General features: G+C 33.6%; 1 pseudogene; it reads right to left on the bottom strand.

Annotated features, from left to right (window-relative positions):
* The window catches only part of LOC141398444 (uncharacterized), a 266,339-nt pseudogene that overhangs the window by 199,197 nt on the left and 39,217 nt on the right, over positions 1-27,925 (bottom strand).

Here is a 27,925-nt window from a genome sequence, read left to right as displayed (position 1 = left end):
AAAGAAAGGCCTGGAGAAGGTGGAGAATCATAATATATGCATAATAATGGCAAACATTGCGCTCTTCCTGCAAATTTGATGGAAATCGGTTCAGTAGTATTGGAGATATAATATCTATATATATATAAAAATTAAATGTCGTTCGTTGGTTATGGCATCAGTTGAAAACGGCTGCACCGATTTCGATAATTCATTCTGTAAAATGTGCGCCATAACCCGACTTGGGTGTTTTTGACCACACCGACTATTACGCCCACTTTTTTAAATTTTTGCAATTTCTACAAAACCTACTGAACCTATTTTTCTGAAATTGCCAGGGAATGTACAGATTTGGCCCCCGGTTAAAATAGGCTACAAATTTTGTTGAATTTCGGAAGGGGCGGGGTACTTCCCCTATACCCTATTTCTTTAAAAATGCTCTATCTATGGTGAAAATAGGCTATATATTTTTTTTTAATTTCGGAGAGGGCAGGGTATCTCCTCCATGCCCTATTTTTATAAAAACCCTATTTTATCACGCCCACTTTTTAAATACGTTACATACCCAGAACTACTGAACCGATTTTCCTGAAAATTTCAGAGAATGTACATGGAGGACTCGTGGTTCAGATTGGCTATACATTGTGGTAGCTATTTTAGCAAAAATGAAACGAGTGATTGAATTAATTCTTCCGAACAACCACCCTCTGAACCACCCCGTTCCGAACCACCCCTCTCCGAACTTCCATCTTCCGATCCACCCAGCTTGAAATTTCCACCCTCCGAACCACACCCTCCCATCCACCCCGCTCCGAACTTCTACATATCGAACCACTCTGCAACGAACCACCCTGCTCCGAACATCCACCCTTCGATTCTCCGACCCTAGGTACTCATTTTGGGACCTTAAGACCCGACCACGCCCGAGGGACTTATTTGTGGCTATAAGACCCGGCCACGCCCACTTTTTTAAGTGTGTTATATCTTCAAAACTTCTAAAGCGATTTCCATGTAATTTTCAGATGATGTACAGGGATGATCCTTGGTGGAAAAATACTATAAATTTTGTTAAATTTCGGAGGTGATGGTTATACCCTGCGTCCTATTTTTTAAATGCGCTATATATGTAAAATGTAGAAACCATAAGACCCGACCACTCCTACTTTCTTAAATATGTTACAAATCAATGGAAATACCAGATGATATGCATAGCGAAGTTTTGGTCTTATTGGAAAGCAAGTATTTAAATTAGAAGGCAACATATCGATAGCTAAAGCTTCATCAGGTATATAAGATGTATATTATAAGAAGGTGGAAGGACGACACAGTTGGCCCTTAAGCCACTGAACATTCATGTGAATGAAGGGCACATATGCAATATTAAATTTAAGTTATCACCTGGAACGAATTTACAATGGCACATAATAATTTAAGAAGCAATTTACGTTTAAATTTTAGACAAACACTTCCAGTTATACTATTCCAGCAGATGAAATAAATGCATGCCTCAAGTCATCAGCTTTTTGGCGTTATGTTAAAATTACATATCGACACAAACAAATCTGAAGATTTTTTATTTACAATCACTTGCAGATCTCGAGTAATAAAATACAATCGCTGACTTAAGGTAAAATATAATTACTTCAAGGACCAGAAACGCGGACCGGGTCGGCTAGTTAACAATAAATTAGTTAAGATTTCGAATAATTATCTCTCTGAGGGGTTCCAGTAAAAATAATTTCCTTTAAACTAATGTACTTAATAATATTCTCTCGTTTCCCATCCCATCTATAAAATAAGTTTTAAAGTAGCTTTATGATCTTGGAGCAAATATTTGTCGCATCGCTATTTTTTCATGTTATTTCTCTAGACAAATATTTCCTCTTTCATTTGTTTACTATTTGTCTAGCTTAAAATTCATACTCTTGTTCTGTTGGTCTTTGCTTGCTTCACGGTAGATGAATGACATGAAATACGGATGCTATAAAAACAATAGACCACCTGACAGTTTTATGATAGCGTCACATAAAAAGAACTCTCATTCTTTGCTGCTGTTGCTGATGATGATGATAACGTAAATATTTTATTTAAACATTTGATACTTAAGTTTTATGTATAGCAAATAAATAGAGAAGAAAGGGAAATGAACGGAACACCATAAAAGATAATTTAAAATAGTATTTATGGGGAAATTCCGATACAAATAAAACTAAGAAAAAAGTGAAAAATAAATAAATAATTATCTTTGGAAAAAATTGCCTCCATATTTGTACCGATGAAATATTGACAGCGAGCACAACCTACTGCATAAAGTGGTAAACGATCCGATACATGTCCTTATACTGTATTTGTGCAAACAATTTCAACATTTTAGGTATAGCCTTATTGCATAACACTACATATCTATTTCACGTATTTTGATGTTTTATCACTGTTTTCCAACCGACTTATTGGGTAATATTTTGGTGAATTAGCGAAATTTTGAAACGAATCAACTGTAGTTCGGCCCTTCCAACATCGAATATCAACACTTTCTTGCTGAAGATACTATTTATCGACTACTCATCGGTTGCATTAAATTTCTCCGTAATTCTTTATTATGTGCAAACTGGAGTTTTCCCCAGGATAGCCATAGATTTAAAGAACAGCAAAATAAATACTAAATGCTTCAGTGAAACGGCTAGCATTTTCAATTTCACAGAATAACAACACACCATCACAACAAGAAAAAATAGCAGCAGCATCACTAAAGCAACTAAAACTCAAAGGATTTGAACTAAACAACCTATGGCAAGCTCCTCTTTTTTTTTTCGCCGCCCACAAAGACCAGTAAGGCAAACTAACTTTAAACTTAAACTAAACTTTAGCTTTAAGCATTAAAACCGCTTAAAGCAACGATGCAAAAATACAAAAATAACAAGAACTACTGTTGCAACAAGAACAACAACAGCTTACCACCATAAAGCGTATAAGTCTCCCAACACATACACACACTGGCCCCTGGCAGGACTAACTGTTGCAATACGGTTTTGTTTCTATTTTTCTTCTGGCTTGCAACAAACTGGTTAAAAAGGGGGTCATTACTGGCTTCTCTCCCTCTATAGCTTGCATGCGTACGTGTGTATGTGCATTTGCACTAACCACCGCTAAAGCTAGAGAGCATAACAAGGAACAAACGAATAAATGAATGAAGGATATAAAACATAAACCTCTAAGGATTAAATTAAAGTTAAATAAAGTTCAACATAAATTGTATTAGTGTAACTATGTTCGAGGAACATTGTAAAAATAGTAACTGCATCAGCTGAATCAGCAGCAGTGGCGGTAGCGACAACAACACCACATGCTCTTGCAACTGTTACATAAAAACAAACTGCTAAAAGTAATGGACTTAAATGAGGATAACTTAAAAAAAGGACAAAACAGGCAATGACAGGAAAAGTGAATGCTGGCATAATTTATACTTTTATTCAACGTTAATTTGTTGAAAACAAATTTTTGAGCGCAACAAAAAAAGGAGCATTAAAGCGCTGGTAAATGGTATTATCACCAATGTTGCATTTCATTTCACAAGTGTGGCATTTAAAAGGATATAAATTCAATGGAATTAATATTTTTAATGGATATTTTTGCTATTGCTATGTGATAGCAAAGCGGGTTGGATTTCATCCGGCCAATAGGCCATTTGACACTAGTTCAGGAAGCAAGTAGAGAAGGTATGTGTTAAGAATATGGAGCCGAGTTTGAAGGGTTTTGTGTAAATAACATTATGTAAAAAATTCAATTTGTTTCCAAAAACAGAAACAAGTTAAAAAGTATCAATAGGCTTTGCCGACAGAGACATATCCTCTGTGAATTGAAATGTTAAGCTATGGACAATATAGAATCAAATATTGGATATGTAACCAAAATCCTATTCCCCAATGATTGTGTACATAGGAGGTTTTCAGATTTTGTGACAGACAAAAAATATATTTTGATTGAAGGTATGGATTAACCTAGTCCATTTTGGAAATTGAATTTATTTTGTAAATCATTTCGTTCGATAGATATCTCGCCGTTATTTCAGTTGGTCACCGTATAACGTAGAGCTTTTGGACAGGAAACATGAACTTGCCCACGAAAAACAGAATATCACTGTAAACAAAACCACAAATAGTACCTTCGGTAAAAATTTCCAAATGGTCGTCGAACATACCTTAAACAGAATGTCAAAAATGCTTAAGACTCAATTTCGAACTTAAACTAAGTTTGACAAAAATATTATGAGGTCCAAAGTTTGGACCATATCTGTTGCTCCGTGTATGAGAGAGATATCGCTGCTAGCGAATATTTTTGAATTCTAATGGGGGACGTACAGTAAGGAGTTATCACGATGCGCCTTAACTAATTTAGAATGGAAGGTGCTTACACCTGGGAAGTTTTTGCAGATTCTGAAACTACAATGCTCTTTAGGTTTTCACGATTTTGCTTGGAAACCGCGAGTCCCATGTAAGTGGGCCTAAAGAAAATGTTGTAGCTGTGAAAATTCTCCACAATATTGACCTCTATGATATTTTCGTAGGTTTTACCATTTTTGAGATATAGAAGTTCAAATTGAGACAATGCACTGACTGTATCGTCTCCTTATAAAACAATATCATGCTCAGTGCGCCTTAACTAACTTTTGATGAAAACCGCTTACACATGAGAAGATTTCGCGGATTCTGAAACAGCAATGTTCATAGATAAGAAAGAAATAAGAAATAAAAAAAAAGAAAAAAATCGCCAGAGGGATTTTTAAATAAATCGCGATCAAAATTCACAATTTTAGGGTTTTTTAGGTTTTCACGATTTTGCTTGGAGACCGCAAGTCATGTCAAAATGGGACTAAAGAAAATGTTGAAGCTGTTAAAATTCTCCACAAGACTGACCTTTTAGTTTTTTCGTAGGTTTTACCATTTTTGAGATAAAGAGGTTCAGTTCAAATTTTTGGGTTTTTATCTTTAGTCTTCAAGATTTTGCTTGAAAGCCGCAAGTCATATCACCGCAAGTCATATAAAGAAAATGTTGAAGCTGTGAAAATTCTCTACAAGATTGGATGATTTATTTTTTCCTAGGTTGTACCATTTTCAAGATATATAAGTTTAATTTGGGAAATTGCAGTAATGACATTGATTTATAAGGAGGCGATACAGTCAGTGCATTGTCTCAATTTGAATTTCTATATCTCAAAAACGGTAAAACCTACGAAAATATCATAAAGGTTAGTCTGGTGGAGAATTTTCACAGCTACGACATTTTCTTTAGTCCCATTTACATAGGACTCGCGGCTCCCAAGCAAAATCGTGAAAACTTAAAGAACCCCTAAAAATGTGAACTTAAAACGCGATTTGTTTGAAAATCCCTCCGGCGATTTTTTTGTTTCTTGATATTTCTCATCTATGAGCATTTTAGTTTCAGAATCTGCAAAAACTTGCCAGGTGTAAGCACCTTTCATTTAAATTTGGTTAAGACACACCGTGTTATGCGATATGGAACTTTATCTAAGATTCGCAGAAATAGTAGCAGTGTTCATTTCGAAAATTGTAGTGCGCACCAGCCACCACATGTTGGCCGTACGGTTTTTTTCTTGCAGCTTCCGTTGGTGGTATAAAACTTTCCCCCAGAAACTTGTCAGTAAAGGTCCACACTTTAGTATAGCCCACATAGAACGTTGCCTCCCTATTTCCGGTATTTTGACGGTTGTGGCCTCAATATTCCACTGAAATGGCTGAAATTTGGTCTTGGGCTTCATTTGGGATGTTAAACGTTCCAAATGAAATGTTGTCGGTATAGGTCCACGTTTTCATATAGCGCCCATAGAACGGTACCAACCGATGTTCGGTAGTTTGAAGCTTTTACCGTCATTATCACAACGAAATGACTGAAATTTGATAATTGGTCTTCATTTGGGGTACTAAACGTTCCATATGGAATTTTTCGGTATAGGTCTACGCCTTCATATAGTCCCCATAGAACGGTGCCTCCCGATTTTCGGTATTTTGTAGGTTGTTGCCATTGCAACCCGCCGAAATGGCTGCAATTTGGTATTTAGCCTTTCTGACTGAAATTTGTCGGTATAGGGGCACGTTTCGATATAGCCCCCACAGAGTGGTACCTTTCGATTATATAATATTCCAGAAAAGAATTATGAGTGTAGGTCCGCGATTTCCTATATACCCCATAGAAGCGTACCTCTTGATTTTCGGTATTTTGAGGGTTTTACCGAAATATTGGAAATTTGGCATTTTTGGCTAGAAATTTGTAGGTATAGATCGACGTTTTGACATAGCCCCCATGAAATGATACTTCCTAAATTTCGGTATTTTCAAGGTTAGCAACATTGTTTTACCGAACTTGCTGAAATATGGTATTTAGTCTTCTTCATAAAAGAATGGAAACTAATTGTTCCGTTTTACTTCAATACGACTCGTGGTGAAGGGTATAAAAATTTCGGCCTGACCGAACTTAACGCCGTTCTTACTATTTCTTTCTCAAGTTGGAATATCGACTTCTTTATCTTGCCTTCCACTTGCTTCCTAGAGCGATTCCATGGCCTTCCATTTCTGCGTATACCGCCATATTTATACGCCTATATTTATACTACGTACAATGATTCAGAAATCGATTTTTGTCGACACCGATTGTTATTTCTTATATGGGATTCGATAGTAATCATATTGAACTTTAGGCAACCAAAAAATAGGGTCAAAATATTGGAAGTTGTGGGAGTGGCGCACTCTTAAAAGCAGTAATTTTCCTCATTTTGGAAAATACGTAATTTTTTGGAGAATGAAATAGCTATTTATCGGAAACTAGAACATATATTGTATTCATTGTGCTTTTGTTACGCTGGTTGGGTTGTTGTCTTTAAGAAACGTGTTAACAAATTACCGTGGCGTTTGCACGTATTAAGCTATTTTATTTTTCCTCAGTTACTTAATTTTAGTGAAATTCCAATTTACGTGGAGTAGAACTTTTAGGGAACAACGTGGAACAAGGTTTGGAATTCACATTTTAATATTTAACATTTTTTTAATTTATTGAAATTACACGGGTAAATTTTATTTTATAAAAATCGAATTTTTTTTAGGTATGTGAGTTTTTTGAAAACCTAAAGGCCTGCGTACATAAGCTGCTCTGCCTGATTGCCTTGCTTTCCTGCTTCATTTTTTGACATAATAAAAATAAAAGAGTAAAGAAGGCCGAGCAAATTTCGAACTGGGTTGCCCTTTTCTTTTTTATTCTTTTATCAGAAGTAAGCAAGGTAAGCAGGCAAGGCAGATTATGTACGCAGGCCGTAAGGGGATTTTTTAATTTTTGAACAAATTTTAAATTTTTAGATTACAGTGTTTTTATACCCTATACCACAATGTGAAAAGGGGATTATAAGTTTGTTTTGGTAAAAATTCATGTAACACCGCGAAATATTCGTCGGAGACCCCCAATGTGGTATACCAATCTTCATATCTCGACGAGATAAATCGATCTTAATTCCTGGAAGTGACATTCCGGACAAGTGAGATATACTTGAAAGTGGAACGCTTGACCTTTCAATTGATGCCAATTATGTTGGTGTGCATGATCAGATAAAATAGTTACGGGCTAATATATTCCGTTATTTGTTTGTAGTGTAATAATAAACTCAATAGAAGTCGCAATTATACATCTATAGTCACGAAATTTTGCACCGGGTAAGGGTATAGGTCGAAAAAGATGCCTACAATTTTGAATGATGATCTGATATTCTTTAGCGGGTGAAATGGACCATTACTTTTGTATGAAAAATATAAAAATTTATTTTTGGTCGATATTTTAATTCCTTGAGGACATATATATTTCGCAAAGTAGCCTACATATGAAAAAAAAAACTACTGACCTTTCCTCTGATGTAAATTGCAATAAAGTGTTTGCTAGATAACGGGCCTACTGCCTAATATATAATGGGTTCTGTGTAGAGAACCACATTTTTATCCCTTGCTACTTATTGTCTCTCCAAAAGTTTATGTAACACCACGAAATATTCGTCCTAGACCCCTTATTTGGTATGCCAAAATTCATATCTCGACGAGATAGAGCGATTTAGCGATGTGTGTCCGTCCATTAAAAATTGTAAACAAGCTTAAGGCCGCAATTATGGACCGATTGTAACGAATTTTTTAAGGAGGTTGAGTTCGGGCCAGAATAGAAATTATTAGTTTTTGTTGATGATCGTGAAATGTTCAGGGGATGAAATGGACCAAAAACAAAATTTTAACCAATTTTTTAGCGGCTCTGTAGGTCAAAATAATAACCCGCAAAATTTTAAACAACGTTTGAGTTTATGATGAAGAAGAAGCGTACAAACCAACGTGAAGATCAGATAATACTTAGCGGGTTAAATGGACTTAAACTTTTGTGTGAAATTGGTAAAATTTCAATAAAGTAGCGGTTTAAGAACGGAAGTAGTAGTGCTACATAAGTGGGTTTCATTTTACACATTTTAGTTTGTGTGAGCTAAATTTTCCTTTTCTGTTACAAAAATGTCTTTGTCATGCTAGATAACTTTTTGGTTTTGGTCATAAGTATTATACATTACATCTCTGATATTTGATAATTAAATTTTCACAATCATTGAAAAGAAGTTCCGTGGAGAGCGATTGTCCAGGGATAGTGGTATAGGGTATCCCATGGTCGGCTCCGTCCGACTATAGACTTTTCTTACTTGTTTTTAACATGCTTTGGTTCGATTAGTTCAAATCTGGTAACTTATTTTTAAAACAGTTGCAGTTGACCAATCGAACTGAAACTTTGCACACTATTTTGTTTTTCAAAATAGTCAGGCTTAATCCCATAGTGGTTGTTTTTAATATTTTATTAAAACAACTTTAATTTGTTAGTGGGAAACATTGGCGATGTTTACCAAGGGTAAGGAAGGGAATACAGTAGTTTCAGATCTCGCCACAGATCTTCATCAGTTCCCTTGTTTCTTGTTTTTCAACAAGAAACTTTTTATACCCAAGTGTAAATTGCTAGCTCAAATAGATACGTGCGCAAAGAAACACTCTGATCGAGAATTTCTTTGGCACTACCTAAACTCTAGCAACTTCACTTGCAAACAAAACCAGACCGGGCACCGTCGAAATGTTGTTTATTGCTGTAGTATGCAATACCAACATGTTAGCTATGTGTTTTTTCGTCGAGAATCGACGAACGCATAGCAGTGGGAAAGATTTGGTTTTGTTTGCAAGTGAAGTTGCTAGAGTTTAGGTAGTGCCAAAGAAATTCTCGATCAGAGTGTTTCTTTGCGCACGTATCTATTTGAGCTAGCAATTGACACTTGGGTATAAAAAAGTTTCTTGTTGAAAAACAGGAAACAAGAGAACTGATGAAGATCTGTGGCGAGATCTGAAACTATAGTATTCCCTGCCTTACCCCTTGGTAAACATCGCCAATTTTTTCCCACTAATAAATTAAAGTTGTTTTAATAAAATATATAAAACACGACTATGGGATTAAGCCTGACTATTTTGAAAAATACATGGGAGGCTTCTCTTATATCAATGGATTTATATTTGATCATTGATATGTGTCTTAGTTTTTATTTCCGAATCCAAAAGGCATGCCCTATGTTGACACTTGTGGAGAAGTTTTTCATCGCTGAAATACTCAGGAAATATCGCCAACATTACAAAGAGGTATTTTGCCACCGTTGAAAATTGTATGTGGCCAGGCCTGGGCATCGAAACCGGCCATTCAGCGGACAATGCGGTTGCACATAGCTAATTCCTAGAGGTTGTGGTGTAGGGTATCACATGATCGGCCCCGTCCGACTATAGACTTTGCTTACTTGTTTTTTTTTTTGTATTTTTGTAATTTATTTAAAAACACAAAACACTCATGTTTTGATGAAAAATAGTAAACAATCAAAAGGTTAATTATACCCTATACCACAATGTGGAAAAGGGTATAATAAGTTTGTTTTCCCAAAAATTCATGTAACGCCGCGAAATATTCGTCGTAGACCCCTCATGTGGTATACCAAACTTCATATCTCGACGAGATAAAGCGATTTAGCGATGTGTGTCCGTCCGTCCGTCTGTCCGTCCATTAAAAATTGTAATCAAGCTAGAGGCCGCAATTATGGACCGATTGTCACGAAATTTAGTATGGAGGTCGGGTTTGGACCAGAATAGAACTGATTAGTTTTTGGCGATGATCGTGAAATGTTAAAGGGATGAAATGGACCAAAAACAAAATTTTTGCTCGATTTTGTAGCCGCTCTGTAGGTCGCAATAATAGTCCGATCGGCGCGAAATTTTAAACGTAGTTTTGGTTTGAGATGAAGAAGTAGCGTGCAAGTCAACGGTATGATCGGATAATATTTAGCGGGTTAAATTGATCAAAACTTTGTGTGAAAATTGGTAAAATTTCTAATGCACATCTTATAATAGCTAGCCCGGAAAGCTAGTGCACAGGGATAGTGGTATAGGGTATCACATGGTCGGCCCCGGTCCGACTATAGTCTGTTCTTACTTGTTTTTATCTTAAATTTCTCTGTAACCTTTTTTTTGGCCAAATTTTTATTCCAATTTTAACTGAGGATCGGGTGACATCTTCATATATCCCAATAGAACGGTACCTCTCGATTTTCGGTATTTTAAAAGTTGTGGCCTCAATTTTCACCGAATTGGCTGAAAGTTGGTACTTGGACTCCTTTGGGGGATATACAACTTTCCACCTGAAATTTTCAGTATATGTCCACGTTTTGATATAGCCCTCATAGAACATTACCTCCTGATTTTTTATATTTTGAAGGTTGCGGCCCCAATATCCCACCGAAATGACTAAAAATTGGTATTTAGTGTTCGTTCGGGTTATACAACTTTTCATCTGAAATTTTTCGGTATATATCTACGTCTTCGTATAGCCCCTATATGACGGTATCTCCCGATTTTAGGTATTTTCACTATTTTAGCCACATTATTCAACCTAAACGCCAATAATTTCTCATATACTCCCCTTTTCATTCATTCATTCCTGCAAATAATTGTCGGTAAAGGTCCACGTTTTCATATAGTACCCATAGAAGGGTTTGAATTATTTTTATGTTGGAGGGTATAAAAATTTGGCCCGGCCGAACTATAAGCCGTTTTTGCTAGTTTCGTTTTTTTTTTCTTTACAGTAGGATGCTTTGTTACAGTAAGGCGTTAGTAAGCTCACTTTAAATCGCTTCATTTAATGGATGTTTAAAGCTGGTGACAACTTGGGGAGATTTGTGTCCACTAGAGATGAAAGAAGGACGAATATAACTCCTGTATAGGAATTCTGTAACTTTACCGATTGAAAATTTGTTAAAATTTCTTTTGTTTTTTTAACAACTACAAAACAAGCAAAGAAATTGTTGTAAAATAAAAAATGAGTAAAGTTGTTAAAAAGTTACAGAATAGGCCCCCTGAGTTCTGCCATGGTAAATCTAGTCAGAACCGTTCCTTGGTATCTATCATGCCCTACGTCACTCAAATATTAACATTTCATGAATTATTAACTATTCACCAATACTAAGCTTTGTCATTGTTCTCAGTAAAGTAATGTCGGCTTAAGTAATCATAAAATTCAATTTGAAAAAAAGGATTATTGCATACATTTGCCATATTATTCCACTCAAAGTTCTTAGACATTGTCTGCCTTAATCGTTTCATTTTAGTTTTAATGACAATTTTATGTCTTTGTGTCATTAAATACGCACACACAAATTCATTATAGAAAACATACATATGTACATCTGTATGTAAAATACATATGTATAACTACGTTAAAGCGAAAAAACACGAACCACTATCACAAAATTTATTGTCTATCAGTTTTATTAACATTTAAACGTTTTTTCTCGCATAATATTTACATATGCGTTCGTTCTATTTTCATAGTAGCTGTTGTGGTTGTTGTTCTTGTTGTTTATGTCAACCGAAGGTCTATTGTTTACAGGTTGTCTATGTTTTCCCTTTTTTGGTGGTTTATTTATAAAGGTTTTTGTTTGTTTTCCTATTAAAAATAGTTAGTTGTTTTTGTTATTGCTGTTGGATTTTCGCCTGGTTTCCATTGTTGTCGCCTTCGTCGTCATCACCATTGTTGTTGTTGACAGTGAATTGTTGTTAACAATAAATTATGCAATTTCATTCATTCAGCCAACCCATCGCAGAGGTACATAAATCCATGTGAATGTTGAAGAATGACATGTGTATTGTGTGTTATTTTACATGAATGAAATATATGTATTATTTTATTGTTATTAACATAATCATTAACAAAAAGGGATATAAAACAATAGTTTTTTTGTTTGTTTTTGTTGCGAACATAAAAAAAACAATTTAATATGTGGTGATATTTGCATACGAGTATTGAATAAAATATAAATTATGAGAAGGGAGTACAAAGCCGACAGATTGGAATGAATGCTTTACACGGATCGACGCTAACATTCATATAGCTAAATAAATTTTATATTAAAAATCAAAAACATTTCAAACATTTTCTTTAAAAATTTCGACGCTTATGAGAAGCTAAAATTTAACGGTTATGCAGTTAAAAATTCTTAAAAATTCGACGCTTATGAGAAGCTAAAATTCCAAAAAAAAAAAAATTCTTAAAAAAACTTACATAAAAATCCCACGCCTGTGAAGCCTACAATTCTTAAGAGTTCATAGCTAATAAGATGCTAAAATTCAAAAAAAAAAAAAAAAAAAAACTTAAAAATTCCACTCTTATGAAACCAAAAATTCCTAAAAATATGTTCTTAAAAATTCAACGCTTATGAGAAGCTTAAATTATGAAGCTAAACATTCTAAAAAAACATCTTCTTAAAAACATGTTCCATGGTTACTAAGATTAAAATTCCTCTAAAATGTTATAAAAAATTTACTCTTATTGAGCCAAGAATCCCTTAAAAATTGTTTAAAATATTCTATTCTTTTTCTTAAAACTCCACGCTTATGACGCTAAAAATTCTTAGAAACATGTTCTTAAATATTCCACGCTTATGAAAACTGAAAATAATCAAAAAAAAAAAATTAAGTTACAGTGTTTTATTTATAAATGCACTTAAAACTAGAAAATATTTTTTTCATGGAATCTCTCAAATAAAACGCTTGCATTTGAATTAAAAATTGTGACAATGTTAAACGGCTAGCGTTTTATTTGCGAGATTCCATCATGAAAAAATATTTTTTAGTTTTAATTTAATTTTTTCGATTACTTTTTTTTAACTTTTTAGTAAATACATTTTTTGACCACAGTCAATTTTTGGCCGAAAATGTAGATAAAAACTTAAAATTTCCATGTGCACAATTTTTAGTGGCGGAGTTTCTGTACAATTGGGAACTTATAACGAGTAGTTTTGTCTAGGGCTGAGGTAAGCTCAGTCACTGCCAGGGTCGACCTAAGGACCCACAAACCTTAAGTAAAACACGAGTGTTTACAATTTCAATGTTTATTATGAGACTCTTGGTGTTTGATAGACGAATAATATGTGTGAGGAATATTGATGAGAGATATCTTAGATAACCAGTGGATAGATGACAATATGGTTGTTGTAATCGGCTCGATGGTGACCGGGTTTTAGATGTGGGCTCAATGGTAGCCGGGTTGTTGTTGACTCTATGGCTATCGTGTATGCTTGCGTCGGTTCCGATGTATTCGGATGTTGTCGGCTATTCGGGTGACTGTCAACTCGGCAGTCGTCGGGTGTGTGGCTCGGCTCTGTGGTGTTCAGATTGCTGTCGGCTCGTCCACAATCGTCGTGTTTGTGTCTCGGCTCTGTAGTATTCGGGTTGCTGTCGGCTCGTTGACAATCGTCGGGTATGTGGCCCGGCTCTGTGGCTCAGCTCTGTGGCATTTGGATTGCTGTCGGCTAGTTGGGTATGTGGCTCGGCCTTGTTGTATTCGTGTTGCTGTCGGCTCGTTAGCAATCGTCGGGTATGTGGCTCGGGGAAGAGATCGGTTAATGGAAACTGGCTAACAGCATGGAGCTGGCTATGAGCTTGAGCTTACTGTGAGCTGAGAGCTTGCTATGAGCTGGGAGCTTGCTAAGAGCTGGGAGCGTGCTAAGCGCTGAGAGCTTGCTATGAGCTGAGAGCTTGCTATGAGCTGGGAGCTTGCTAATAAATGTGAGTTTGGTAAGAGCTGGGAGCGTGCTAAGCGCTGAGAGCTTGCTATGAGCTGGGTTCGAATCGTAGCTAACTAGTATATTGAGTATGGGGTAAGTTTGATACTGACGGTATAATTTATTTATTTATTAAGGTGGGATGGATATCAATGTAGGTCGAATGAGATGTGAGAATTCCCTGAGACGGTCATGTTACAAACTCCAAATGCCAAATTACAGCCATTCAGACTAAAAATGAAGACAAAATCCTCAAAACACCTGAAATCGGGTGGTACCGCTATATGGGGGCTATAGGAAAAAATGGACGCGGTTCTCTTGAACCAATTTGAAATGGAATGTGCTTACACCAGGGAGATGAGAAAAATCAAAAAAAAAAAAAAAAATAGCCGGAGCGCTTTTTAAATAAATTGCGATTCAAGTTGACATTTTTAGGGATTTTTAGGTTAGGTTAAGTCGTATAGAAATAGGAGTAAAACATATTTTAGCTATGAAAATTCTCTACAAGATTGTTCTTTATTTCTGTAGGTTTTACCGTTATTGAGATATAGAAGTTCAAATTGAGACAATGCATTGACTGTATCGCTTCCTTATTAAACAATGTCATACATGGTGGCTTTAACTAAATTTAAGTGAAAACCGCTTACACCTGGGATGTTGTTGCGGATTTTGAAACAGCAATGTTCATAGATGAGAAAAATTCAAAAATAAGAAAAAATCACTGGAGGGCTTTATAAATAAATCGCGGTCAAAATTAAAATTTTTAGGTTTATTTTGGGTTTTTGCGATTTTACTTGGAAACCGCAAGTCCTATCGAAATGGGGCTAAAGAAGAAGTTGTAGCTGTGAATATCCTCTAACGGACTGACCGTTATGATTTGTTCCTAGGTTTTATCATTTTTGAGATAGAGAAGTTTAGGTCACATTTGTAGGTTTTTTTTGTTAGGTTTTCACGATTTGCTTGAGGACGGTAAGTCTTATCGAAATGTGTCTGGAAAAAATCTTTTAGCTGTGAAAATTCTCTATAATATTAGCTTTCGTAATTTTTTCCGAGGTTGTACCATTTTTGAGTTATAAGGGTGTTTTTATACCCTACACCACTATGTGGGGAGGGTATTATAAGTTGGTTTTGGCCAAAAAGTTTGTAACGCATCGAAATAATGGTCGTAGACCCATACTTATATATATCAAAATGAATGTCTCGACGAGCTGAGTCGATCTGGCTATGTGTGTCCGTCCGTCAGTCCGTCCGTCTGTCCGTCTGTCCATCTAAACCTTGTAATCACGCTACAGGTCGCAATTTTGATCGGATCGTCACGAAATTTTGGGTGTTGATGGGGGTCCCGGAGGGGAAGAAGCCTATTGATTTTGGTGATGGTCGGATAATATTTAGGGGTCGGAATGGGCAAAAAACTTATGTGGATAAAAAGACAACGTTTTTTTCCAAGCGAATATCTCACCTTCTGTACCCCATATACCAAAAGCAAAACCTGACAATGAAAGTAGAAAATATCACCTTTCTAATGATGTAAAGTAGGTTCTTGTAGGTGATCAAACAACGAAGATATCGCAATAGTCGCAAATAACCCCAAATTTTCATGTTTGTGATTTTAGTTATAATGACGAATATCACAGCTTTGGCTGGGGACTTTCCAAAAGCAAAGCCTTACTATGAAAGTAGAAGATCCCATCTTTACAATGATGCAAACTAGGTCGGCGTAGGTGACCAAATAACGGAGATATTGAAATATTCGTTAATACATCCCATTTTTCCAATTTTTTGGAAATCACGCTACTGAGCGCAATTTTGATCGGATCGTCACGAAATTTGGAGAGTTAATGAGGGTCTCACAGAGAAAAAAGCCTATTGATTTTGATGATGGTCGGATAATATTTAGAGGTCGGAATGAGCAAAAACTTTATTTGGAGAAAAAGTCAACATTTTATTCCAAAGCAAATATCTCAGCGTCTATAAGGTGGTCTACAGAAAGCAAAATCTGACAATGAAAGTATAAACGTAGTATAACGTAGGTTGTCGTCTAACAACGAAGATATCGCAATAGTCGCTATAAAACCCAACTTCTCATTTTTGCTATTTTAATACTAATGACGGATATCGCACCTTTGGTTTGGGACCTTCTAAAAGCAAAGCCTGACTAAGAAAGTAGAAAATCCCATCTTTGAAATTATGCAAAGTAGGTTGGCGTAGGTAGTCAAATAATAGAGATATCGCAATAGTCGTTAATGCATCCCTTTTTTCCACTTTTTCTGCAATCACACTACAGGTCGAAATTTTGATCGGATCATCACGATCACAGAGATAGAAGCCTATTGATGTTGGTGATGTCAAATATAAAATTAAATATTAATTATTTTGGTTCAGTTCGCCTTAAGTCATCTGGTATAAAAGCCACATAGGTGAAAACTTTCGCATCTCCATAAAAGAAATGTTTTCGAGTGAAAAGATTATTCACAGAGTTAGTGGTGTAGGGTATCACATAGTCGGCCCCGTACCGACTATAGCCTTTTCTCACTTGTTTTTAAGCTAGATAGAACTTTAAATTGTAAAAAGTAAAACAAAAAATTAAATTTTGATGAAACGTTTTTTTTTATTGTTTCAGTATACTCTGACAAATCATCATGAATAGACACACGCTTGAACAACGCTACGAAATTATCCACATTTACTTTGAAAATCTGTCGGCGATTCGCGCAACTTATAGACGACTTCGTCATTTGTATGGCGTACAAATTGTGTTCAGCGATGAGGCGCATTTTTGGCTTAACGGGTTTGTTAATAAGCAAAATTGCCGCATATGGAGTGAGACCAATCCACAAGAGACCCTACAGACTCCATTACATCCAGAAAAATGCACCGTATGGTGCGGTTTTCACGCTGGCGGCATCATCGAACCTTATTTCTTCAAAAATGAGGCCGGAGCTCGCGTTGCGGTCAATGGAGATCGTTACCGCACCATAATCAATGTTTTTTTGTTTGAAAATATGGATGACATTGATCCGGAGGAGATGTGGTTTCAACAGGATGGCGCTACGTGCCATACGGCGAACGCAACCATCGACTTATTAAAATCAAAATTTGGCGATAAGTTGATTTCGAGAAGTGGACCTGTCAATTGGCCTCCGAGGTCGTGCGATTTGACACCTCTCGATTATTTCCTGTGGGGCTACGTGAAGTCACTGGTTTATGCAGATAAACCATCAACAACTGATGCCTTGGAGGCCAGCATTGTTCGTGTTATTCGTGACATACGGCCAGCAGTGTCCGAAAATGTGGCCAAAAATTGGACGTCCAGAATGCACTTCGTCAAGAACAGCCGCGGTGCCCATATGTCCGAAATCATTTTCAAATGTTAATGTCACGTATTGATCTTTCGAATAAAACAATGTTGATTACAATTTAATTTTTTTGTGTTATTTTTTACAATTTCAAGTTGTATCGAGCTTAAATAAACACCCTTTATAAGTTGGAAAATTTCAGTTATGACATTATTTTAGAAGGAGACGATACAGTCAATGTGTTGTCCTAATTTGACCTTCAATTTCTCAATAACGGAAAAACCTACGAAAATATCATAAACTTCAATCGTGTAGAGAATTGTTGTAGCTACAATATTTTCTTTAGTCCCATTTCGATAGAACGTGCGGTTTCCAAGCAAAATAATGCAAACATTAAAAACCTCAAAAATTGTAAACTTGATTAGCGATTTATTTAAAAAGCGCTCCGGCGATTTTCAATTTTTAATTGTAATTTTTCTCAATGTTCATAGATTGTAGTTTCAGAATTCGCAAAAACTTCTATGTGTAAATCCATTGATAGTTGGTTTTGGTTTCATATTCATGCATTGTCTCCAAATCTGAAAAGTGAACAATGTTTCAGTTCGGTTGGTCAACTGGAACTGGGCTAAAAATGAGTTAGTAGATATGAACTAAATCGGGTGGTACCGCTATATGGGGGCAATAGGAAGAATATGGACCCATATTGGTTCTGATTTCATATTCATGTATTGTCATCCAAATCTGAATAGTGAAAAAGTTTCAGTCCGATCGATCAACTGAAACTGTGAAAACGCTGTAAAAGTTCCAAACATATGAAATTGAAAATTCCTAAAAAAATCTCGAAATTCCAAGCTTATGAAAACCAAAATTCTTCCAATTTTTTTTTTTTTAAATTCCACACTTATGAAGCTAAACATCTTAAAAAAAATCATAAAAATTCCATGTTTATGAAGTAAAGATTCTTTAAAAAAGATTCTTAAAAAAGATATTCTTAATAAAATTTTCTTAAAATTCCACACTTACGAATTTTAAAAATTTCTCACAAAATCTTCTTAAAAATTCCTTAAAAATATTCTTAAAAATTCCACTCTTATGAAGCTAAAAAAATCCTAACAAAATATTCTTAAATTCCTCAAAACATATTCTTAAAAATACCACGCTTATGAAGCTAAAAATTCTAGAAAATTCCGCACTTATTGAGCTAAAAATTCCTAAAAAATATTTTTAAAAATCCAACCTTATGAAGCTAAAGATTTTTAAAATATGTTCTAAAAATTGCACGCTTATGAAACTTAAAAATTCCCATAATGCTAAAAACTCCTAACGCTTATGAAGCATATTATTCTTCTAGAATTATTCCTAAAAATTCCATGCCTATGAAGCTAAATATTCTTAAAAAAATGTTATTAAAAATTTCATACTTATGAAGCTAAAAATTCATAAAAAATATTTTCTTAAAAATTTCACGCTTATACAGCTTAAACATTTCTCAAAAAAGTTCTTAAAACTTCCACACTTACGAAGCTAAAAATTCCTATAAAGCTAAACATTCCTTACGCTCACCAGGCTACGTATCCTCTAAAACTATTCCTACAAATTTTGTACTTATATATTCTTCAAAAACATCTTAAAAATTCTATGCCTATGAACATAAAATTTCTTAAAAATATGTTCTTAAAAATTTTACGCTTATGAAGCTAAAAAATCCTAAAAAATATTCTTTAAAATTCCCAGCTTATGAAGTTAAAGCTTCTTAAAAATTTTTCTTTAAAATACCAAGCTTATGAAGCTAAAGATTCTTAAAAAAATGTTCTTAAAATTTCACGCTTATGAAGCTAAAAAAATTCCTCAAAAATATTCTTAAAAATTCCACGCTTATGAAGCTAAAAATTCTTAAAAAATGTTCTTAAAAACTCTACGCTTTTGACGCTAAAATATCTTAAAAAATGTTTTAAAAATTCCAGACTTATGAATCTTAAAAATTTCCTAACAAATGTCCTAAAAAATTCCACACTTACGCAGCTACAAATTCCTCCAAAAATATTCTTGAAAATTCCACGCTTTCGAAGCAAAAAATTCTTTAAAAAATGTTCTTATAAATGCCAGGCTTATGATGCTTAAAAATTCCTCAAAAATATCCATGCAAATTACACGCTTATGAACATAAAAAACTCTAAAAAATATTCTTACAAATTCCACGCTTATGAAGCTAAAAAGTTCCTCAAAAATATTCTTAAAAATTCAACGCTTATGAAACAAAAATTCTTAAAAAAATGTCCTAAATGTCAGGTTTATGAAGATAAAAAACTCTAACAAATATTTTTAAAAATTCCACGCTTATGAAGATAAAAAGTCCTTAAAAAATAATCTTAAAAATTCCACGCTTATGAAGCTAAAAAGTCCTTAAAAATTCCACTCGTATGAAACTAAAAATTCCTAAAAAATTTTCCTAAAAATGACAGGTTTATGAAGCATAAAAATATCCTTAAAAAATTCCATGCTTATGAAGCTAAAAAAATCCTAAAAAATATTCTTTAAAATTCCGCGCTTATGATGCTAAAATTCTTATTTTTTTTCGTACAAATTCCACAGTTATGAAGCTAAAAATTCCTAAAAACATATTCTTTAAAATTCCTCGCTTATAAAGCTAAAGATTTTTAACAAAATGTTCTTGAAAATTCCACGCTTATGAAGCTTAAAATTTTCTCAAAAATGTTCTTAAAAATTCCACACATATGGAGCTAAAAATTCCTCAAAAAATGTTCTTAAAAATTCCACGCTTATGAAGCTAAAAAATACAAAGTATTCTTAAATTCCACGCTTATGAAGCTAAAAAAATCCTCAAAAAATATTTTTAAAAATGTCACGCTTATGAAGAGAAAAATTTGTAAAAAAAATGTTAAAAATTTCACAAAAATGTTCTAAAAAACTCCGCACTTATTGAGCTAAAAATTGCTAAAAAATAATCTATGTTTATTCACTTATACATTCTTATAAAAAAATCTTAAAAATTCCAAGCCTATGAAGCTAAAAATTTATAAAAAAAATCATAAAAATTTCACGCTTATGGAGCTTAAAAAATCAAAAAAAAAAAAAGATTTTTAAAAATTTTACACTTTTGAAGTTAAAAATTCCTCAAAAATTTTTCTTTAAAATTCCACGATCTTCAAGCTAAATATTCCTCAAAAAATCCAGCCTTATGAAGCTAAAGGATCGTAAAAAAATTCATAAAAATTCCATGTTTTTCAAACTAAAATTCCTAAAAATTCTTAAAAATTCCATCGCTGAGCATCCAGGTGAATTTTGATGAATGAAATATATATTGTGTGTACTATACATGAATGTATAATTTTATTATTATTAACATAATCATCAAGAAAAAGGGATATAACAAAGTTTTTGTTGCGTACATCAAACATAACGATTTAATATATTTGCTAATTGAAAAAATATTAATTATGAAGAGAGAGTAAAAAGGCGACAAAATGGAATGAATGCTATAAACAGATCAACACGAATATTTACGTAACCAAATTATTTTTATTTTGGGAGACCAAATATGGAAAAAATACTTCGAAATTTGCAATTAAAAACAGAAATATTACCATTTGTGTACAAAACTCAACATATCTATAAAACTTGGAAATTGCCTATATATTTCCATTCCACTGACTGTTTACCTTCGATAATTGAATACAAATTATTTTAATATCATCTTTATGGTTAATAAAACCTGAAATTACGAAACAGAGTGCGTATGAGTAATTGAAGCATAAACGATTCGTATAAAGTAAAAGTACCATGTTACGTACATATGAGCAAATGCTTTTACATTTTATCTTTAAAGCCCTTTTAAATTACCTAAAATTCTATTGATTTCAATTTAAGTCTTTACAAATCAATGAAGTCGAAGAAGAAATAAACAGAAATAAATCTTTTCAACGAAAACGTGTTTAGATTTGAAAATACAATGAAATTGCTTCGAATGCTTGAAGAATGTTAAGACATACAAAGGCATACGATGAACATTTAACCGGATGACAATTTAAATCAAGAACATAAAAACAATAAAAATCACACACAGTACTTCAAAGGTATAGGTATACAGTTTCTTTACATTTAAACCCAATGCTCAATGCCCTAAAGTTAAGGAAGCGGAAACCAATCACACGCACATCGAGTTTTTGTTTCAAAGCCAATAAATCAATGATTTGCTTGTATTTGTTGTACGACAATCATTCGAAATCATCAGGAAATTTTATGTTGATTCATTCATTCATTTATTGACGAAGTGATTTACTTTGTTGTTTTGTTATTGTTTTGAAAGTTATTCCATAGAATCCTTCACAAAAATCAACAAATTGTTGATTTACTGGAATTTTGTAAATAAGCTAATATAAGGGTCAAAAGGATTGTAGAGTGATGTTGAAGGCATAAAGGTTTAAATTATAATTCTTCTTTTATGGAATGGCACCCGAATATTTTTGAAAAATACACGTTTTTGCAGCAGAAAGTCCCGAAAAATACTTTTAACAAAAAATCAACGTTTTTGGAGCTGAGAGTTCCGAAAAAATATTTTTAAAAACTTCACGTTTTTGCAGCAGAATGTCCCGAAAAAGTATTATTAAAAATTCACGTTTTTGGAGCGAAAGTCCCCAAAAAATACTTTAAACAAAAAATTCACGTTTTTGGAGCTGAGAGTTCCGATAAAAATATTTTTAAAAAATTCACGTTTTTGGAGAGGAGAGTCCCGAAAAAATATTTTTAACCCTTCGTTGGACACCAATATTGTTTGTCATATTCGTAACACATGAGTCTGGCCAGACCCATAAAATTATTTATATTTTTTTAGTAAACTTAATTAACATTTTCATATTAAAAGTTATAGAATATGTTTAAAGGACCCTAATCTTCAATGAATAATCCTTATTTGTCAAAAAACATGCCGAAAAACTATAAATTTAAATGATATTATCAAGTTAGTAAAACAGAACGTATGCCTACGAAGTAAAAGATTCGTAGTTTTCTTGTCTCTATGCTCAAAAATCCTATTTATATTTCATTTTGAATCACTATATTTTAGTTTTGACCTATTATTCAGAATGAAGAGTGTCTATTTTATAACTTTACAGCTTATTGCAGTGAAATAACGATGATATCAAGTGCTAAATAAAGGCATATATCCTAAGGACTTTCTTATAATTCATGTGGAGAATCCTATATTTGGACCAATCCTCCCTACAAAAAGAGCAGAAAAGCTAAGTAATGGGTTTTATTAGTCCTGTTATGTGTATAATTGTCTAGAATACAAGTGTAACCCTATTTGCAAGGGTTTTTTTAGGTTGTGGTACATTCACTGATTTCAAACCCATATCCTGCCTTTGGGACCTTTTTATGTGCAATTTTGAAGACATGGTAGGGTGAAATGTGGCAAGTTTCATAAAAGGGCACTCATTTTGTCAAGTAATGTAGGAAAAATCAAATTTTAAGAAAAATTTCGGAAATTTTTCAATAAAAATGGGTGGGGTCTGGCCAGACTCATGTGTTACGAATGTGATATGTATGTCAAAAAATCCTTGTAGCTCCTTTTTCTGGTGATCCTTTTGACTTCACGTTTCCTTCATTTGAAAGGTAAGAAAATTTCATGAAGCTACCTAGAATCTCAGGTTCATAGCTTTATCGTAACCCATTTTAAAATGCAAAATAAAATGAAGAAGGCCTGGCCAGACTCTGGTGTCCAACGGAGGGTTAAAAAATCAACGTTTTTGTTGCTGAAATACCAATTTTTTTTTTTTTTTAAAATCCACGTTTTTGGAGCTGAATGTCCGGAATAAATATTTTTTAAAAAATCCACGTTTTTGGAGCTGAATGTCCGGAATAAATATTTTTTAAAAAATCCACGTTTTTGGAGCTGAATGTCCGGAATAAATATTTTTTAAAAAATCCACGTATTTGGAGCTGAAAGTTACGAAAAATTGTTTTAAAAAATCTGGAACTGAAAGTTACGAAAAAATATTTTTAAAAAAATAAACGTTTTTGGAGTTGAAAGTCACGAAAAAAATATTTTTAAACAATCCACGTTTTTGAAGCTGAATGCCCCGAAAAAATATTTTTAAAAAATCAAAGTTTTGGGAGCATCAGTTCCCTGAAAAAATATTGTTTAAAAAATCCATGTTTATAGACCTGAAAGTCGCTGAAAAATATTCTTCAACAAAATTTACGTTTATGGAGCTACAAGTCTCCGAAAAAATATTCTTTAAAAAAATCCACTTATCTGATGAAGGTCGCTGAAATAATATACTTCAAAAAACTCCCATTCATTGAGCTGAAAGTCGCCAAAAAATTCTTTAAAAACCACGTTAATAGACGTTTATGGAGCTGAAAGACCTCGAAAAAATATTTTTAAAAAATCCACGTTTTTGGAGCTGAATTTCCCGAAAAAAATATTTTTAAAAAATCTAAGTTTTGGAGCTTGAAGTCCCGAAAATAATATTTTTAAAAAATCCACGTTTTTTTAGCTGAAAGTCCTCGAAAAAATATTTGTAAAAAATCCACGTTTTTGGAGCTGAATGTCCGGAAAAAATATTTTTAAAAAATCCACGTTTTTGGAGCTGAATGTCCGGAAAAAATATTTTTAAAAAATCCACGTTTTTGGAGCTGAATGTCCGGAAAAAATATTTTTAAAAGATCCACGTTTTTGGAGCTGAATGTCCGGAAAAAATATTTTTAAAAGATCCACGTTTTTGGAGCTGAATGTCCGGAAAAAATATTTTTAAAAAATCCACGTTTTTGGAGCTGAATGTCCGGAAAAATATTTTTAAAAAATCCACGTTTTTGGAGCTGAAAGTGTAGATAAAATATTTTTAAAAAAATCCGCGTTGTTGGAGCTGAAAGCTCCGAAAAAATATTTTTAAAAAACATATATATTTTATATAAAATATATTTTTATATAATTCACGTTTTTTGGAGTTGAAAGTCCAAAAAAAATATTTTTAAAAAAATTTACGTTTTTGGTGCTGAAAGTCCCGACAAAAATATGTTTAAAAAATCCACTTTTGGAGCTCAAATTCCGGAAATATATTATCTAAAAATCCATGTTTTTGAAGCTGAAAGACTTGAAAAAATATTTTTAAAAAAATCACGTTTTTGAGCTGAATGTCCTGAAAAAATATTTTTAATAAAAAAATACACGTTTAATAAAAAAATACAAGTCCCGAAAAAATTTTTTTAAAAAATCCACGTTTATGGAGCTGGAAGTCCCGAAAAATAATTTTAAAAAATCCATGTTGTTTGAGCTGATAGTCCCGAAAAAATATTTTTAAAAAATCCCGTTTTTGGAGCTGAAAGTCCCTAAAAAACATTTTTAAAAACTCCACGTTTTTTTGGAGCTGAAAATCCCTAAAAACCATTTTTTAAAAACTCCGCGTTTTTTGGAGCTGAAGGTCGCCGAAATAAATATTCTTTAAAAAATCCACGTTTATGGAGCTTCATGTCGCTGAAAAAACCTTTTTTTAAAAAAAATCAATTTTTTTAGAGATAAAGGTCGCTGAAAAAATATTCTTTAAAAAATCCACGTTTATAGAGCTGAAGGTTACTGAAAAAATATTGATTCAAAACCGCCGGTTCTAGAGCTAAAGTCGCTGAAAAAAAATCTATATCAAGCACGTTTATGAATCTCACATTTGCCGAAAAAACGATATAAAAAGTCCTCGAAAAAGTATTCTTTAAACCAAATCCTCGTTTATGGAGCGGAAAGTCCTTGAAAAAATATTCCTTAAAATATCCACGTTTATGGAGCTGAAAGTCCTTAACAAATATTCCTTAAAATATCCACATTTATGGAGCTGAAAGTCCTCGAAAAAATATTCCTTAAAATATCCACGTTAGTGGAGCTGAAAGTCGCCGAAAAAGTTCTATAAAAACTCCTCGAAAAAATATTCCTTAAAAAATCCAGGTCAATGGTGTTAAAAGTTCTCGGAAAAAATATTCCTTAAAATATACACGTTTGACACTTTTCACCTATAACCAAGTTTCATATTACTTCCATGTACCAACTCGAAAAAAGAAGGAAAAATTTGTCATCAAAAAAATTGGGAAATGTTATCATGTTTTTTCAGCAAAATTGATACTGATATTTTCATGATATAAAATATAAAAAGACATTTCATTTCTTTGGTGATCCATAGTGAAATTTGACGAAGAATATTTTTGTCTCTGACATCATCTCTCTAAAATTATGTTTTGTGGGACAATTTTGAATAAACTCAGATGAAGTCCGACTTTAACCCTAAAACGTGTTTTTCATTTTTAGAGATTTCTGGCGATTAGACAAGAGTTACAGATTTGGTGTATTCTGAGACCTATAGTAAAATTTTATGGCGAACAATTTTGTAGAATATTTGGATTTGATACAATCACATTTTTAAGGAGTTTTTGAAAGATTTTTGAAAATAGGACAAAAAAGACCCCTTTGATGAACCGTATGAGGTTTAAGATTTTTAACAGAAATATTGCCCACATACTCCTCTGTAAAGTTGCCAAAGACACTATATACCTAAAATACAATGATTCAAAGATATCTTAACTCGAATATTTCGAAAAAATTAAAAATGGGCGGAACTTGCCCCGCCTATTTTGGTTACTTTCCGACGTAAACTTTTAAAACGCCGATACACGTGTCTCATATTTTTAGCTCTACTTTCATAAAAATAAAAAATTGAATTTTGTTACACAGTGTAATTAAAAAGCTAAAATTAAAAGTTCGGTTTTATTTGCCACTTTTGTGATATCTTCGTTGTTTTACCACCTACTTTACATCGTTAGATAGGTGATATTTTCTACTGTCATTGCGCTTTAAGAAGCTGAGATATTCGCTTTGGAAAACAACATTGACTTTTTCTCCAAATAAATTTTTTTCTCCATTCCGATACCTAAATATTTTCCGACCATCCCCAGGCTTCTTCCTCTCCGTGACCTCTATCAACATCCGATCAAAATTGCGACCTGTAGCGTGATTACAAGGTTTAGATGGACAGACGGACGGAGGGACGGACACACATAGTCAGATCGACTCAGCTCGTCGGGACATTCAAAAGGTCTACGACCATTATTTCGATACGTTATTTCGATCACATAGTTGTCACGGTGCTGTTGAATCAAATTTAAATGGAAGGTGCTTACACCTTGGAAGTTTTTGCGGATTCTGAAACTACAATGTTCATAGATGAGAAAAATCAAAAAACAAAAAAAATCGCCGGAGCGCTTTTTAAATAAATCGCGATTCAAGTTGACATTGTTAGAGGTTGTTTAGGTTTTCACGATTTTGCTTAGAAACCGCAAGTCCTATCAGAATGAGATTGAAGAAAATGTTGTAGCCATGAAAATTCTCTATAAGATTGACCTTAAAGGTATTTTCGTAGGTTTTACCATTTTTGAGATATTGAAGTTCACATTGGGACAATGCACTGACTGTATCGCCCCCTATAAAACAATGTCATTAAGGGTGCGCCTTAACTAACTTTTAATAAAAACCACTTATACAGGGAAAATTTTTGTGAATTCTGAAACAGCAATGCTCATAGATGAGAAAAATCCAAAAACAAGAAAAAATCGCTGTAGGGATTTTTAAATAAATCGCGGTAAAAATTCACATTTTTAGGTGTTTTTTAGGTTTTCACGATTTTGCTTGGAAACCGCAAGTGCAATCGAAATGGAGCTAAGAAAAATGTTGTACCTGTGAAAATTCTCTATAGGATTGACGTTTATGATTTGTTCTCAGGCTGTACCATTTTTGAGATAAAGAAGCTCAGTTTACATTTTTAGGTTTTTTTGTTAGGGTTTCGTGATTTGGCTTGAATACGGCAAGTCTTATCGGCATGGGACCTGAGAAAATCTTATAGCTGTAAAAATTCTCTACAAGACTGGCTTATGTAATTTTTCCTGGGTAGTACCATTTTTTTAGATATATAAGTTTAAGTTGTGAAATTGCAGTCATGACATTGTTTTATAAGTAGACGATACAGAATTAAATTGAATTTGAATTGTCCCAATTTGAACTTCTATATCTCAAAAACGGTACAACCGACGAGAATACCATAAAGGTCAATCTTGTAGAGAATTTTCTTAGCTACAACATTTTCTTTAGTCCCATTTTGATAGGACTTGCGGTATCTAAGGAAAATCGTGAAAACCTAAACAACCTCTAAAAATTTCAACTTGAATCGCGATTTATTTAAAAAGCGCTCCGGCGATTTTCTTTTGTTTTTTGATTTTTCTCATCTATAAACATTGTAGTTTCAAAATCCGCAAAAACTTCCCAGGTGTAAGCACCTTCCATTTGAATTTGATTCAAGAGCACCGAAAGTTTGACAGGTTGACACTGTCAACTTGACAGTGGTTTAGAACGCTAAAATGTCAGTAGTATTTTTACCTAGTATATTTCACCTAGCCCTAGGTGAATAACCATATCGAGCTACTTCTTCCGACGAAG

The sequence above is a fragment of the Musca autumnalis genome, unplaced genomic scaffold (genome assembly GCF_047663935.1).
Source record: "Musca autumnalis isolate F117 unplaced genomic scaffold, ASM4766393v1 scaffold_3, whole genome shotgun sequence".
Classification (NCBI taxonomy): domain Eukaryota; kingdom Metazoa; phylum Arthropoda; class Insecta; order Diptera; family Muscidae; genus Musca; species Musca autumnalis.
The sequence above is the reverse complement of the archived record's forward strand: the minus strand, read 5'-3'. Positions and strand labels throughout refer to the sequence as shown.